Here is a 17475-nt window from a genome sequence, read left to right on the forward strand (position 1 = left end):
TGCTCTGCTGCGCAATTCTCGCTGGCAGACATCCTGTGTGCATCATGGGCCAGATCCTGCCCCGCGGTGAGGAGCAGGGTCTGACCTGGGGATGGAGCTGCATGCTGGTCCCTTCCCTGCTGTGGGTGCTGGGGACTTGGTGACCCCCAGGACAACATATCTGTGTGGATATGTAGGGATATATGTACCCGTACAGAGCTCTGTCGTGAACAAAAGAGCCACTGGGAAGTGGCTGCAGCCTGGGAATGAATGGATGTCAGGCAATAATGCACCTATCTGTGCAACAGCAACATCAAGCACCGTCCCTGCTTATCTGCCCAAGAGCCTATGTTTGACATGAAAAAGCCTTTCTAATTAATAGGACAGCCCTCCTCGAGCTCAATAAAAAATGGAGTCAAAAGGATTTGATTAACCCCAGCTCTCTGCAAGGTGCCTGAGCCCGACGTGTGCCTGCAGCTAAAAATGGGGACCCCCAGCACCAGAACGGTGATGGAGGGGACCTCAGAGCCAGCCCGTGCCCTGCCTGCTCTCCTGCTGCGTACCTTTCCTCCAACCAGCATTTTGTCTCTGCCATCACATCCATTTGACTAACCTAATACATATGTATACGCACTGGTGCGTTCCCATTCAAACCAATGTAAATTACCTTTGACCGATACGTTTTCCCAGGAAATCAATGCATTTTAACACTGGATAATATTTATGAAATTGAATTTTTTATTGAAGCTAATGCAATTCGCTTCTATATTATGCATTTTTATTAAACTAATGCATTTTAAATTAAACTGTTGTATATTAACTACAATGGCTGTTGGTACTTACAGTAAAATAATATATGTTTGCTGAAATCAATACATATTCCAAACGCAGGGTTTTGCAGTTAACAAGGCTGTATCAAATATAACAAATGCTTGTAGCTGCTTAATGTGATGCTTATATTCGCTGGCTGCTGTATTTGTTTATTGCTAATGATTACTTTTCAAGGGAGAGAGCTTATTAAAGGTAGAAAGACAGATTCCCATGCAGCTGCTGGTGGCCAGCCCTTGTCCAGCGTGAGCCACCAAAGGGAACAGTGAGGATGGCAAGAGTGGATGCCACCTCCCTGTGCTTCCCATGACACAGGGAGGTGACAGGGACAAGGGTGACGCCGTTGTCCCCACGGTGGGGGTGCGCCCACGCCGCTCACAGGGGACGGCAACAGGAGTTGCATTGATGAGGGAAAGCCATGAGCAGCAGAGTGTCCCGTGCCCCCCCACGTGTCCCCCCCTGTCCCCCTCCGTGTCACCTCGCGCCCCCCGCAGTGTCACCCGGCGGGACGCGCTGCAGATCCCGGCATGGCCGCCAGGTGGCGCCGTTGTAGCGGGCGCGGGGCGGGCACTGCCGGAGGGGATCCGGGAGAGGGAGAGGGGGGAGAGGGTAGAGAAAAAAGGGGAGATGGAGAAGACGTGGAAAGGAGAAGGGAGAGACGAGAGAGAAAGAGGGAAAGAGAGAAGACAGTGAGACACTCGCACGGCTGCACAGCCTGCTGTGGGGTTGGTTTCTGCTTTCCCAGACCAGGGGAGGCCAGGACACTGCAGAAGGGCATGGGGCAGATGGTGGGACCCCTTCCAGGATTTCCCAGAGCCCAGGACCCAGTTCTTGTTGTGCTGCCTTCCTTGTGCATGGGAGGGGGACTCGGCAGCTGTGTGGGTGACCCCAAAGGCCACTGGCTGAGTGACAGAGCCCTGAGCTCAGGGCTGCCTCAGCCTCATGGCCTGCCGTGTCCCCACTCATCACAATGGCACTGGCTTGGCTCAATGTGGGTCCCCGTGTCCCCCTGCCCACGCCTGGGACAAAGCATCCACTGTCGGGAGGAGGCTGGCACGTGGCACTCACTGCCCACGCTGCCTAATGGGGCCAGATCACCGCACAAAGGACTCATCCCCGGATCACCAACGACAGGAAGAATAAGTTAACGCCTGAAAAAGGAGTGTGCTGAAACCCAGCAACTTTTTTTTTTTTTCTTCCCCTCAAGTATGCAGAAAATCCCCCTCCATATTTTAATTAAAAGCCTTTCAGAAGAGGAGGAGAGGGGCTGCCATTTACAGCGGGCTATTGTCAGGCGCACAAAGCGAAGCCCTTCTGGAGACAAGCTGATTTATTAACCTGCATCCAAGGTGCTGCCAGGGCTGGGGGGACCCGCTGACCCCACTGCCCTCGAGGTGCCCCAGGTGACCAGGGACGTGGCTCAGGACACAGCATGGCACAATGTCTTCTTCCTCCAGGCTCCCATCGAGTTAGGAAATGATTTGGCCAAAGTGAGGCATTCCTCCCAAGCCCACAATTTGATTTGCTCACCGAGGACACCACGTTAGATTTTACTTCTGATTTATGAGCTGGCTCTTCTGTAACTGATGGTCATGAGATCAGCTGTGAGCAGCCTGAGACATCCCAGGCTACCAGCAAAGTGACACGGAGAGGACACCAGCAGGTGTTGGCACTGGAGAGCAGAAACTCAACCAGAGTTTCTCTCCAGAGAAGCAAATCTGGATGCTCAACCTGGTCTCATAGAATCAGTGAGGTTGGAAAAGACCTCAGAGATCACCAAGTCCAACCCCTCCATGCCCACGGCCCACGTCCCTCAGATCACATGTGTGTGAGAGGCACAGGGTGGGCGCAGGGCTGGGGGTGCTCCCAAACACGAAGTACTGAGAGTCCTTCTGCAGAACTTTGATGTCCTGTTTGCTCGTTCTTCTGCCCAAGGCGTTTTGTGATGTCGGGACTGCAGGCTGCTCTGTGCACCTCTGAGTCGGGGAGACGAGAAGGGTGAGGGGGGCTGTAAGGAAGAAAGAAGAAAACCCTTCAGCAGGGTCTGTGTTGATAGGACAAGGGGGAATGGTTTCAAACTAAAAGAGGGGAGATTTAGACTGGATATACAAGGAAGAAGTTTTTACACTAAGGTTGCCCAGAGAGATGCTGGTGTCCCATCCCTGGGGACGCAGAAGGCAGAGGATGGGGCTCTGAGCACTGACAGAGCTGTGGGTGTCCCTATGCACTACAGGGAGACCAGACGGCGTTTGGGACTGTCCCCATGTCTTGATGGGGGCTGAGCTCCCACCAGTGCTCGAGGTGTGTCACCTACCCCAGGCTGCTCCGAGCTGCCCGCTGCCCACCCTGAGCCGCATAGCATTTCTTTTTTATTTTGTTCCCCCCCCCCTCCAGAAAAAAAATCCCACAAATAACCGGGAAACTTCCCCCCCCCCACCCCGGGAAGGGCCGCCCGGGGCTGCGCTAACAAAAGATCGGAGCGCGGTGGGGCGGCGGCAGCAGCTGTGCCCGCGGCTCCGGGCCGCCCTCTGCCCGCCCCGTCGGGACCGGCGCCGCGCGGGGCGGGTCCGGGCGGTCGGTGGGGCCGGGCGCTGGGGTACCCCCCCATATCCCCCCCATCCTCCCCCCCGCCCCCCCCCCCCCCAAAGATGGCGGCGGACGTGGGATCGATGCTCCGGTATCGGACGCGGTTTGATGTCCGCCGGCTCCAGGTTGGTGGCGCGGCGGTCCCCCAGAGCCCCAACCCCGACGGGGGTTCGGTGGAGGGGTGGGGGGGGCCCTCCTCCAACCCTCCCCCCCCCCCCCCCTCTGCACGCCGTCCCCTCCCTCCTCCCGCCCTTCGCCATCGATAGGTATCAGAAATTGATCCCCGGTCCTCCGCCGTTCCGTTCCTCCGCCGCTCTTTGTTCGCACGGAGCAGCGCATGGAGCCGCCCGAGGTGACAGCCCCGGGCGCGGGCGGGGGGGGGGGGTGGGGGAGACGGGGGGACGGGGGGGCTGAAGTTGCGGGGAGCGGCGGGGTTCGCTTCCCGCCCCGCCGTTAAGTTTGGGGGATCCCCTCCCCAACCCCCGCGCAGTGCTGGTTCAGCCGGTAATTGCCGTGGCCAGTTGTCGGGGAGCGATGCGGCGGTGGTAGCGGGGATGGAGAGAGGGAACGGCGCGGGAGGAGGATGTGCCGTGTTCGGGGTTGGCTGGAGCCCTCCTGCGCTCCCATTGTTATTGGGGTCGGGAGGATCGGAGCGCGCACGTTTGCAGCCCCGCATGTCACTGAACCCAAGTGGCGGTGGGAGGTTGAGTCGGTCCTGAGAGCTCTCCCGGAGCTCCGCTCGTCACCTTGTGATGGATACGGCGCCAACAGAGAGATCCTTTGTGGTCCTGCTCGGGTCACGCGTACCGTCCCCGTTGGGCTGTGAAATTAACGGTGAGTCCTTTGTTAACATTGATGACCCGGGAACGAACCGGCGGTGCTGACAATGTGCGACTTCCACGGGCACGCAGCTAGAGGAGAGCCGGGCACCGACACAATGGCTCTGCAAACACCGCGTAATGGGATGAAACCCAACCTGGAGCCGCCACAAAAACCCGAAATGCTCATTTACATGGACATTCAGAGGGTTTATCCCTCCTGGAGATCACGGAGTTGAAAACGCGGCGTGCTTCGTGGGGGAGTCAACAAATTTAAATGCGAGGCTGTAAGGCTTCGGTGCCGGATCAACAATTCCGGCGTTTAATACGTTTTGGCTTTTGAACAGATTATGCACTACAGCCTCGATCGTCGGCCCCAAAAGTGCTGCAGGTAGCACGGCCACCTCTGCTTATTTATGGCATTGTGGTCGGGAGGGGATTAGGGGGGATGAGCGCCCGGGGTACAAAAGCATTCCTGGGTGCATCACGCTGCTGATGACTTTTCCTGGGTGCGTGCAGGACCTTGATGTCGTGGCAAATATTGGCAGTGACTTTTCTGCGGGGTGGAGGGTGGGTGGCCAGGACCCCCAGGAGCAGCAGCCGTGGGGACGAGTGGACATGGGGGGAGCGGTGGCGGCACGGACTCGTGGGCAGGCAGCAGTGCTGCGGGATCACAGTGGGAAAGGTGACCTTGTGCCAGCTTGGCCTGGTGCCCTCTATTAAAAAAAGCAAAAAAAAAAAAAAAAAAAAAAAAGAAGGGAAACAATCCATTTATTCTTGTTCCCAGAGCTTTTGTTGTTTTTTTTTTTTTTTTTGTTGTTGTTTTGGTTTGGTTTTTTTCTTTCTTTTTTTTTTTTTTTTTTTCTCGTCTTTATTTCTTTTGCTTTAATGCGCGGGGCTGAGCTGGCCTAAGGCTTGCTGGGAACGGCGGAGTTTGAGCAGCCCTGATGAATGGTGTGCATATGTAAAGCGCGCAGATAATGTGCTGAGCGGCGGCACTTTGATCGAAGCGGCATCGAGCCCTTTCACAGCAAATAGGCTCGGAAATGAGAAGAGATAAAATTCTATCAAAGATAATACCTGGCATATTTCACCGGGTTATGAGATTGTTTTATTGTGTACATTACTAATGCAGTATTTTTTTACAGCTTTCTTGTGTGTAATAGTCAGAACGGGATTCATACCTTTATTTTGTTCTGGGCTTTAATTTGCTCCTGCTCCACGACGTTGGGTTTGGAGCGGTGTGGATCACACGTGCTGTCTTTCTGCCCTCACTCATTCCGTGCTAAACCAGCAAAAGCAAACAAACAAACAAACAAACAAACAAAAAACAATGGGAAGAGTGGCGAGCTGCTGATTTGGGCTAAAAAATGCACGAGTGAGGGGAGAGAGACCGATCAGAGACATCTTACATCAACATCTCCACGTCGTGTTATGCAGATCAGCCCTGGGGCCGTGTTCCCCAGCACTGGGATGCCACGAGGAGCTGACCCCATGCAGACTTAGGCAGAAAGTTGGGCACCCAGCATCGCGTTTGCTGAGCTTAGGGAGGGGGGAGAAGAATGTGGATGTGATTAAAATATTATAACCTTACGATATTCTGAAGTGCATAAATTTTACATATCAGCTACAGAGGGAGTTTAGACATCCATTAAATGATATGACAGCTTGACTTATCTAAATGTGCTATCATTTAACAATGTGTCAAAATTCTTCTTTATATAGATGACAGCAGTAAATAAGCTATCAGTCCTCTTGGTTGAAGCTTAATTCCTGCAGCCTGGACGAGGAAACTCGCAGTGCTGTTACAGAACAGCCCTGGGCATGGTCGCCCTGGTGGAGTCTGGGAGGCTTCTGGGGGCTTCCCCTCCTCACCCTATGTAATTTGGGGCTCTGAAGGTGGGCTGGAGAGTCGTAGAACCATAGGACATCCTGAGTTGGGAGGGACCTGCTAGGATAGTCCAGGAGCCCCACTCTTCCCTACCACCCTATGGGTCAGCTGCATTGAATGGGTTGTGGAGTTCCGTGGTGGTAACAGACGATGCTCTCCATCCCCTGTAAGTGTTGGTATTTCTCCTGGGCAGTCCGGGAGCCCTCAGGGCCTCCCATTGTTGGGTTGTGCATGTGTTTTGGGTTTTTCAGTGGCTCCAGCTTCTACCCAAGGGTCCAGGTGGGACACGGGCGGCTGAGGAAAGGAATGCAGATTTGGAGCTGTAGAAGTGGCAGAGGTTCTCTGCAGATGTCTGTCTTGTGGCTGGGTTATGTGCTGTCTGATAGGTGTGTATTCCTCTGGACATGTTTCCAGTGAGCAGGGGATTTGTAATGGTTCTCTTTCATGTGGTTTCTCTGCTGTCTAATATTGCAGCTGGGAATCATAGCCACATATCTGTCAGGATGGCAGTGGTGTTTCTTTCCCTGTTTTCTTATTGATCAAGGTCGGTGTACAGTAACCAGCAGTTCTGTCTCTCCCATTGCCACAGAGCCTCGACTGAATCATCGAATCCCATAAGTTTGGAAAAGACCTCTAAGACCACCAAGTCCAACCCCAACCCATCACCCCATGCCCACTAACTACGTCCCTCAGTGCCACATCCTCATGTTTCCTGAACACCTCCAGGGGCAGTCACTCCACCAGCTCCCTGGGCAGCCTGTGCCAGTGCACTGGAATGCCCACCCCCCCAGACCAGTGAGCAGCTGGAGCTCAGTGCAGCCCATGGAAACCTTGGTTGCTGAAGGCCCTGCGCTCTGGATGCCACCCTAATTCCACTCTGCAATACCTGCTGCTGGGTTTTATGATGGGCTGAAAGTCAGACCCTGAAGTTCCCGAAGTGTAATGTGGGTTTTTTCCTGTGGCTGAATAATTGAGATGCTGCCAGACAAGAAGAGAGCTGCAGAAAATGAGAGTTTATCTTTAGCTCTGCAGCTCTCACTTTAGAAACTGGTGACCCCAATTCCAGCTCGAAGAGTGACTTCTTCCCTAATTAATAAATCCATTAATTAATTGTGTGCGTGCTGCAGCCCATTAGAGATATATGCACTGGCCTCCTGATCCAGTTTAGTGGATTGTCTCTGTGGCCTCGAAGGGGGGAATAAAAAAGAGAGATTGTGACCAAGAGGCAAACAGGGACGGGGATGAAAATATAATTTGATCCCATGGGGTGGGAGCAAAGGATTGCAGCCCTGCGACCTCCTGGCTGCTTATGGAGGCTGTGGCGATGGCCAGGAGAGCTTTGAGGTTTGCCATGCCCCCAATATGTGGGGCTGCTGGGTGGGTGTTGCAGCTCTGAGCCCTCGTGCAGGTGGAGCTGAATGTTAAAGCGCTCAGCGATCCGAATTATTATTTATGACCAGATTAAGCAAACAGCACGCTCCCAGCCTGCAAGTCCTTTAGGAGGTGCTTGCTTAACTAGATAACCTCAGCGGAGCATGGAGAACCAGCTATTCATCTCCCTCCATATGTTGGCACAGGAGCTGCTCCCTTCAGTTAATTTTTCTTGCTGTCTGCAGAGACTTCAAATAAAAATGCAGGCATAATTGTTGTGTGCTTCAGTCCCACTGCTCCTGTTTTCTCTGCTGAACATAAACTTAGCAGTTGGCAAGAGAAACAACTGTGCTGAATGCAGAAACCGTGGCTTGGCTGGGAAGGAGCCTGTGGCTTTGGGGTTGATGCATTCTATGCTTTTCCCATTTTCTGCCAGCAAGAGGAAAGCAGCATTCCTGGGATCACGGTGCTGCCCCATGTCCCAGTCCCATTGCTTTTGAATTTTAGGGCATCAGCGCTGGCCAGCCTGACCAATGGAAGCATCCTGCTCCTCGCTCTGAATGAAACTCATTTTGTTGAACACAACAACCTTGCTTTCCTCGAGATGGAGAGCGATGGGCAGAGCTGCCCCTACCTGAAAGAGTTGCACTGAGCTCATCCATCCCCCCAGAAGGCTTCAGGAAGGTGGTTGGAACATTTTGTACCATCCTGCTCCTATTATAGAAAGATGTAATTCCCCAACTTGGGAGATAATAAGCAGGTATTGACTTCTGCTGGGGTCATTATCAAGATTTATTCAGTCAATATGGCTTCTCAGGTCAATAAATCTTGAGGTTGATAAAGGAGGAATATATACTTGCAGACTTTATTAAAAAGTTTTCCCCTTCTGTAACACTTCCTCGTGCTCATGGCGTTAGCACCCACCACTGAGAGCTCTTTAATCACCTGTTTTATTTTTTCTTGCAGTCCCCAGTGCATTTTGCAACAGCAGCAAAACCCAGGTGGGAGGAACCAAACCCTGTTGGCATCAGCGTGCCACGCTCCTTTGCCACCTTTGTGCCTCAGTTTCTGTGCTCGTGGGCACAGAGGGCTGCTGCAACCTGAGGTGTTGGGGTCACACCATGGGGATGCATGGACTTGGAGTTTCCCAGTGCCGTGCACACACCGAGGACTCCTTCCAGAGCTTTTTAATATGGCCTCGCTGTGTAATTACGATGATGATTTTATTTTTTACTAGTTATGTGCAACATTTAACCATTTCCCCAAAGCTCCAACAGGACCCCAGAGTATTGATGGCTTCAGTGACTTGCTGCTAACGCGTGGCTGTTTCCATATTAATTGGTTGGTGTGCTCATGCTAGCAACTCCTTCTGCAACACGGGTTGCTAAAAAAGTAAATAACCCATTGGAACCCCATGTAAATATGACTCCAGTGGGAGCAGTCCGTGCGTCAGCCGCTCCGAGCGTGCTGCGGTTGCCTTGGGTAACGCTCGTGCAGTTGTGTGCTGAAGTCAGGACCTCAGGCTTCCTTTGTTTTCCTCCGTCAGGAGAACATGGTGAAGCATTACCTGGTGCTGGCGGTGTGCAGTGTAAGCAGGGCTGCTCGGCTCAGCGGGGTCTGGGCAGTGCTGTGGCTCTGCGTTAGTGCTGCAGGGAGCGTTTCTTCGTTGTTAATCATGGAGAGGTTTGCAAACATTGCTTCATCCCTGGGAGCCTGGTAATCATTATCCCGTTCGTCCCCCGGCTTCTTGGCGGCGGGATGGATGGAGGCGGGTGGGGGCAAGCTGGGCACTTTCTGGACATGGAGGCCAAAAAATGGGAACTTTCTGCCCGTGGGCCAAGCAGGGTTGGAAGAAAAAACATCGCCAAAATGCAACGTGAAGCATGTTGGCCAGGTAGGCCAGCATTGCTCAAATGTACAGGCGCTGGTGGTGCAGAGATGCAGGTGCCCTATGGAGGGATGCTCCTGGGGACCCCCTGCCCGCAGCCCCTGTGGCTCTCCCATCTCCTCAGGGGCCTCAAGCTCACCAAAACACTGCTTTTTGATCCCAGAAGTGCTGTGGCTGTCCGGGGTCCACATGCCGTTCCATACCGCGTGAGCACGGTGCAGAGGCAGCGGAGCTGGGGCCGCTGTGTCTCCCGCTACCGCAGCACTCCTTCAAATAGAAGCAGCTAATTAACATTATTCTTTAATTATTGCCTTTATCAACAAGGGGTCTGGTTTATACCAGCAGGATAGTCGCTTTCCCTTCCACTACCCAAGTGAATGCTTCAGTTCCTGTTGCTTTTGAAATGAATTTGATGTCATCTGCCCATTGTCACTTAATGGGGACACTTGGGTAATGATTGCACGCTCCAGCCCTGTTAGCAGCACTGCGAGCGTGTAATTTAGCCCCTTAGGCAACGGTACTTTTGAAATCTCTGGATAGTTTTGAACTCTCTGTTCTTAATTAAATATGCAATTTTTCACGGTAACCAGGTTAATTCTTTTGTGTTGTGTTGTAATACTGTTAGGAATTTTCATAGTTCTTATTAAACATTATTCAGGCATTGTGAATTCCATAATTAAAAAAAATGAAAAGAACAAAGCTTGATTCACTTCTTTCTTTTCCCTGGTTAATTTATCAAATGAATTTTGCAAATTTTTCTTTTTGTCCCCAGACAGTGTGCCAAGTGTTTTAAAGGGGAAGGATTTAATTGCTCTGTAGGGATTGGTTGGTTATGAAGGATTTGGCTGTTTGATTAGTAAACCCTACTGGGAATGGTTTAATGCTCCATGATCTTAAAAATTGTCTGATTGTTGGGCTCTCCAAGGATGCTTTCTCTTTTCGTTATGTACGGCAGCAGCTTCGTACAAGTGTGATTATGGGGTGGTGAGGAGGGAGTGGATCCGCCTGCCCTGGTGTCGGGAAATGGAATTGGAAATGTCGGGATGGCAGTGGAGGTCCCCGTAGCTGGGGGCTGCAGAGCTGCAAATTCAGCTTTCCAATCCCATTGAGATGGGATGGGAACACCCGCATCCAGTCTGGTCTGGAGGTGCTCAAGAACCACATAGCACAACCATAGTGGCACTTGGGGACATGGTGGGGTTGGGCTGTGGTTGGGCTTGGTGGTTTTAGTGCTCTTTTCCAACGTTAACGATTCTGTGATTCTGCAGGCACTATTGGAGCTCGAATTATGTAAGCACGAGATCTGGGGGGTTCTTGTGGGATTTGGGATTTCCTATGGGGCAGGATGGGTTCTGTGTCCTGCCTGAGGCACAGGGCAGCCCTGGGTGATGCTGGCCGTGAGATGGCTGCCAGACAGAATCAATAGCAGCAGCTCTGAGGGGGCTCCCCAGGGTTATTCGGGCTTTAAGGAGAGGTCAAAGAACCATTGAACTTATAAATATGTTAGTATTTAAAGGAAGAATTGCTGTTTTCCAGCTTGGTTTACGCAGCCATGACTTCTTCCTGTTCTGGTTAAAGCTGAGGGTCGGGGCCTTGGTGAGCTGCTGCAGGAGTCTTTGCTCCAGAAAGCATCACAGGAGGTGTGCAGGCAGCCAAGAGGCACTGCCAGCCTGAAAAGCAGAGCAGGGATGCAAACTGTCTTCGTGATTTCTAGAAATTTTGCCTAAATGCAAAGAGTTGTGCCACTGTGTTTGCACCTCAGCAATGTTTGGGCTCGCAGCCCCACGTAGTGCTGCTGCAAGACCCTTCCAGCACCTCCAGTTCCATGCAGATCCCCAAAGTCATTTTATACAAAAAAAGAAAAGAAAAGAAAGAAAGCACAGAAGCAGACATTTGAAAGGTGAAGCCAAGCAGACACCAGTAATGTATTCACAGGCATGACACAGAATGGCAGCGTGTCGTGAACTGCGTCCCCGGAGACCCATGGGGTGGGATATTGGCTTTAACCCACAAAGGCTCCAGTCGGGGCGTAAATTCATCAGGCTTACGGGATTGCTCTTGGACTACTGAATAATTTACGGTTCCAGAGCCCAGCCAGGTTCAGGTCATTGGGGTTCATGGGTTAATAACAGGTTTGGTTTTTGTTGTCAGCAGCTGCCTTGATAACATATGAAAGAATCCTATTCTGTTGATTAGATTTTGAAATGGATCAATTTTTAATCAGCAGAACATCTGACTCACTCAATAAGAGTAGCATTGTGGAGACAGAGTGGAGGTGCTCTTTATTTACAGGATTGTTTGTTTTTACCCATACGCAAATCCTTGCCCCCCTGGCCCCATTTCCCCCTGAAGAAATTGCTCGTGGTTCCACATCATCGCGATGGGTGCGGGATCCAGCTCCACACCTCTGTAAATCTGGAGGTGCTTATGTGTTGCCTTGATTTAGTGACCTGTTGTTACTGATGGAAGAACACTTCCTTACCAACGGGTTTCCTGTGGGCTGGTGGTTGCCCACCCCAAGCCCTAACCCAAAAAAGGAAGGTCTTCAGCCAAAATCCTGCACATGAGCAAAGCTTCAGTGAGAGTGACTTGGCCAATTTCACCATTATCCTTAATTCTGAAAGAGCTGAATTCCCACTCTGGGTTAATTTCTGAGTGGGGATGATGTTTTTGTCATTTTTTCTTAGTGCTCAAGGCATTCCAAACCCAATGTGCTGCATCACATCCTAATACCCACACACATTTCTTCTCTTAAAAGCATGCGTAAAATAAATTTTCCCATAAGTAGGAGCTGGCGTGTCAGAATTTCGGCCTGAAGCAATCGCTAACAACCAGCATAGTGGGACTCCCTGAAAGCCCAACTCCTTCCTTCCCTCGCTCTTTTCTAATAACAGAAAGGGTAAAAGTCTCATAAATAGAACTTAGCAAATGGTGTCACTGGATTAAAGATTGCTTTGCGGTTGTTGGGCGGGCGCTGATGGATCGCTCGTGGAGCCCTGTTGCTGGCAGGTATTGATGCAGATAAGTTGGCTGTAGTGGTAATTTGCATGGTTTGCCCTGGGTGCTCTGCGATTTTACTTTTAAAACGCACGCCTTCTGGCAGTCTCCTTCACCTAAATAAATATTTTCCCTCTTGCCAAGGATCAATTAAGATCACAGTTCCACGGGGGCTTTCTGCAGCACTTCTTTTGCCTTCTATTATTATTTTTTTTCTTCTTTTTTTTGCCTCTTGGGCTGTGGGGCCTCGAGTCCCATCCTGGTGCCAATGAGACGGGTGATGGATGGGCATCTGCTAAAAACATGAGCAACGTCAGGAGGTTAAATATGCATTTTGCATCATCCCTGGCGGTTTTATTTTCAGGAGAGCAATGGGTGTCACGAGGTCATGACTTTCAAATTAAGTTTATTTTAGTGATGGAGAATGTGCTCAATTGTTGAGCATCCATTGGTTATTTTCTGTAGAGGGTTTAAAGGAAAGTTATAGAGTTATGAAACCGTATGAGTCAGAAGGGACCCCCAAAAAACATGTGATCCCATTGCATCAGTGCACAGGAACACCCACAGCTCCATCAGTGATCAGAGCCTCATCCCCTGAGCTTGGATGTACCAAGGATGGGGCACCACCACCTCTCTGGGCAGTGCCTCACTGTCCTTAATGTAAAAAACTTACATCCAGTATAAATCTCCTCCCTTTTAGTTTGAAACCAGTGCTTTCACAAGGAGTATGAGGTTGGCTGAGCTGGGTTCTGTTTCTGAGGGTTGGTGCTCGAGGGCACAGAGGTGATCTCATGTGTCAGATAATGGGGATGGCCTTGGGTTGATCCCAAGGGAGCCATCGGCTCCTCTGGTAACTCATTAACTCTCCAAATTCCCGTTGTGTTTAACGACAGAGGAAGTGAACAAACAGTGGATCAGAGCCTGGCTTTGGGCACTGCTCAGCCAGGGATCACTCCACCAATGCAGTGCTGGAGTCTTCCTGGGAAGGGATTGATGAGATCAGAAATGTTGCCTTTCCCCTTCGTTTGGGATTTAAGGGAATAACAGGTGAATTCGGGTCTGTGAACCCGTGCCCAGGACAGCCCCAGGCTGGCAGGCAGCAGGTGGAGGCCGCACTAATTTGGGATGCAGTCCCTGGGAGCAGCGCGTCATCTTGACTCCTTCTCCTGGGATTTTCAAGGCATTCTTCCAGGTATGAGGGCTCCTACAGTTTGAGGTATTTGAGTGTGATAGGATGACACGGGTTACATTTGGGCAGGAGTAATTTTTCCTTCTCTATCCCCTCCCCCCAGCGTATATAACCTCAATCTGGAGGGGTTGCTGTATTTTTCCTTCCCTTTCAGCTGATAATGAAACAATAACAGTGCCCAGCATCCCTCCAGTACGGAGCAGATGGGGTGGCCTGAGTCCTAGCACTCTCCTGGCTCCAACAGTGCTGAGTCCCAGGGATGGTATGGGGCACGTGTGGCACAGCCGCATCCCTCTGTGGGATATGGGACGGGATGCAGGGGCAGGATGCGAGATGCTGTGCTGCTGCCTCCTGCTTTGAACTGCTTTGCTGTTACAACTGCCGTGGAGGGTTTTTTGGTAACAAATACTTCTATAGCAGATAATCCCAGCCCGCTACTCGAAGAAGCCATTAAGGAACACAGTGTGAGCTGGCTGCTGCGTGCACCCGCAGCGTGCTGAGTGCCTCCTGCTGCACGGCTGTGGCACGTAGCATTGAAAAGTTTGGGTCTGCAGATTCCTCTGCAGAGGGACGAGAGCAATTTGCACCAAAATCACCACCTTTCCCCATCTTGTCTCCGAGCGGCCGCGCTGTCTGGAAACGGCGTTGTTTGCTCCCCATGGTCTGTGCTGGTTTCTCATTGCAGTGCCCTATTTTGTTTTATTTTTAAGCAGTTACAATTGATAATTTAGCTTCGGATAAAGCAACCTTAGAGCTTTTATTTCGCAGAGGCCAAACATTGATGTTGTGTGAAATGGGAGCTTTGCGAAGCCTTTGTATGGAACTTAGCTTCCTGAAAAATTTATTTACTGCGACTGTGATCCGCAGGAGCGAATTGATGTTTATCTACAGCAGTTCTTGCCAGAAAAAAAAAAAAAAAAAATGCATAACTGCACTTTCTTCAGAAGCCTTGAAAGGCCTTTTAAATAAGTGTCTAATAGCAGGCTCTCAATAGCAAACAGCAAGCTTGACAGGCAGTGTACAGTATATTATTAACTATAAGCAGGCTTAATTTTTTTCTCATGTTTTAGACAATACTTTCTAACCCCATGGCCAAAGGGTTCGTGATCACCGTGTGGGTGAAGCTGAGCAGCATGATGGTATCGTGGGGAGATCGATGCTCCGGGCTGCTCCCTGCTCCCTCCTTGCCTAAGTTCTGCGTGGTTAAGCCTGAGGAATACGTGTTGCTGGTCCTGGGTGTGAGCCAAAGAGTTGGAGAAAATCAGCAATGAGCGTGCTGGAAGGCGATGTGCAATTAGCCAATTAAACAGGCGGCGTTTGCTCGGCGCGTAGCTCACAGCCAGCTGGGGACCGGTGGCCCTGATGGCATAGTGGTGGCAGCACTGACGTGGGGATGTGGTCCCACAAAGTTCCTCCTGCACAGTTGGGGCCAGGCAGGCTTCTCCTCATCCCTTCCATGTGTGATATCTGCATCCAGCTCTGGTTCCGCATGGATGAAAACATCAATCGAGAAGATTCCATGTCCTGGATGCATCGAGCTCATCTTTGGTGTAGCTCAGTGGGACAGCAGTGGGTGGGGACAGTGGCACTGCCTCCTGGCATCTCTGGTCCCGTGTCCCTGTTCCTGGTTCCACATCACCTTCCATGATCCCGTGTCTCTGTCTCCTCTAGGACCACCAAAGCCCTTACGTGGTCTCGTCTGTGGGAGGTGGAGCTGATGGCACTTGAGATCTTCTTTTCTAATCCAATTTTGCAAATAATTTGTGTCCATTCCAAGTGCAAAAACACTCTACGTGTGTGCTGAGCCTCTCAGGACATGAGGCAGATTGCTGCAGGCTCCTTTGCTACTTCCCAGGACCCCCCTGGGGCTTTGCCAACCTTTTTCTGGCTCCACGAGCGGCTTGTCATCCTCCTGGCTATCCCTGAGCCTTCCAAATTCAGTTTTCCTGGCTTTTACCTTTGTGCCATCCCTCATTACTAATCTGCTTCATTTCACATCCGCACCTACAACGCTCTGCTGCCCTGCTGGAAGCTCCATCTGAAACCAGCGTATTATTTAATGTTTTTAATCATAAGGGGAGGCTGTTTCTGGATGCTGACTGATCCAAGCATCTCCTGTCATCCAAGCATCTCTGGCTGAGGCTGTAATTAAATAGTTTGATGCTTTAACACAAGTGTCAAACACTTCCCCGACAGCATGAGCAACACAGGCTTTGGTTGAGGTGTCACACCAGTTCCATTTCCAGTCATTCCTTTGATCCAGAAAAGGAGATAAGGAGTTTCAACTCAGGCTAGGTAGCAGCTGCTCTTGAAGATTTTAAAAATAAGAAAATAGGCAATAATAGAAGAGTTAAGCTTTCGTGTCATGTTATGAAGCAGTCCTAGTGCTGTGGAGAGAAATAATGTAGGTGTTGTACCAATGGTACAAATGATGAACACGAGTTCATCCTAAACTAGAAAAGAAATAGAATTATTTTCTTTTGGGAGATGCTCAGAACTGGTTTTCCTGATATTTCAGGTGAGAACATCTTCAGGAAATCCTTTTCTAAATAAAGCAAGTGCTGGTTTTCCTGGCTTTGGCACTCTCAGCACACAGTTTTGGGTATTGGCGCGTCCAGTTCCTCCCTAGCATGGTATGGTGGCACTGGGCTGTCATCAAGGTGTGGGAGTTCGGGCTGAGGACGAGCAATTGTAATGTTGAAGCACTTTTTGAAACACTGGGTTCGTAAGCAAACACTGCATAAGCAGCTGAATTTCTATGACATGCTGAAATGAGCAGATTTGCAGCAAATAATTGGGTACCTGCGCTGCTTTCCCCTCACTCTCCTCCATATGGACACTATTTGTGTTGGTCTTCTCACTTCAGAAGTTTTGCTTTTAGCAGTTTATTTTGAAAATATTTCCCTTACAGTCATCCGCCCTCTCCCAGTGTTGGTGCAGTCAACCCCAGGGCAAGGAATGTGCCCGGGAAGTGGTGACACCATGGTGTCCTGCTCCCATCCCTCAGTCCTGCGCAGAATGCTGCGGATGGAGTGGACACAGAGCCCCATCCTTCCATCCATCCATTCTCTCTCCGTCCATCCATGCATCCATCCATCCATTCCAATGCTGGAAGTACTGCACTGGGAAAGAACAAAGGACAGGGCTTTGCCCAGTGCACATGGCTCACTTTGTAGCTGTTTATCAAGGCAAACTGTGGCAACTTTTTCAGCCAAGGAAAGCAAAACCCAAAAAGCTGGGAAGGCAGCACATGCGAGATGCTATCTCTGGGCAGAGCGAGTTACAACATCTAGTACAAGGAAGCTTTGAGGGCTGCATGGTCTGCATCAGGGCACAGCGTTCCTGCGCAGGAGATTAAACCTCACATTTCATTTTTATACACTGTGCTTAATCCAATAATGATTCCATGTTACAAACGGCAATAATATCTTTCAGCATAGTTAATCAGAATAGACTTAATGCTGTCACTATTTATTAACCTTTGTTGAAAAGCAAGAAGTTTTCTCCCTCATCTGTGATTGTTGCTCTTGTCAGCCTCTATCAAGTGCAAACCAGCTTTGGCATTCATTAAGGCAGGAGGATGCTGCCCTGCCAGCTGGGATGCCTGGATGGGAACGCCGGGTGGGGAGAGCCAGAAGTCCTCCCCATGTCCCCCTGTGTCCCATTGCTGGGTGGGGATTGCAAGGCAGGAATTTTGCCCTTCGATATTCTCACGTTGGTCTCCAGTCGCAGAGCAGCCTGTGCTGGAATTGGCTTGTAGGAGCACCTGGAATTAATGAGCCAGCTTGGTGCTGGGCAGAAATCGATGCTTCCTGCATTAATTGCTCCGTGTTCCAGCTTTGTCTTTTTATTCTGAGTTATGTAGTTGCAGGCAGAGATATCTCTCTTTGGCAGTAACCCAAGGGTCCTGCTCTCATGCCTGTCCTGA

The 17475-nt window shown here is 50.7% G+C and overlaps 1 long non-coding RNA gene across 1 annotated transcript; it reads left to right on the forward strand.

Annotated features, from left to right (window-relative positions):
* The first annotated feature begins 3488 nt into the window (after window positions 1-3488).
* On the forward strand, window positions 3489-6452 carry LOC136050371 (uncharacterized). Its single transcript, XR_010622384.1, has 3 exons — window positions 3489-3518; window positions 3660-3745; window positions 6354-6452. It is a non-coding gene; the product is annotated as an uncharacterized LOC136050371 (long non-coding RNA).
* The last annotated feature ends 11023 nt before the right edge of the window (window positions 6453-17475 follow it).

The sequence above is a fragment of the Cyrtonyx montezumae genome, unplaced genomic scaffold, assembly GCF_038088225.1.
Source record: "Cyrtonyx montezumae isolate F1298 unplaced genomic scaffold, pur_monq_1.0 scaffold_23, whole genome shotgun sequence".
NCBI lineage: Eukaryota > Metazoa > Chordata > Aves > Galliformes > Odontophoridae > Cyrtonyx > Cyrtonyx montezumae.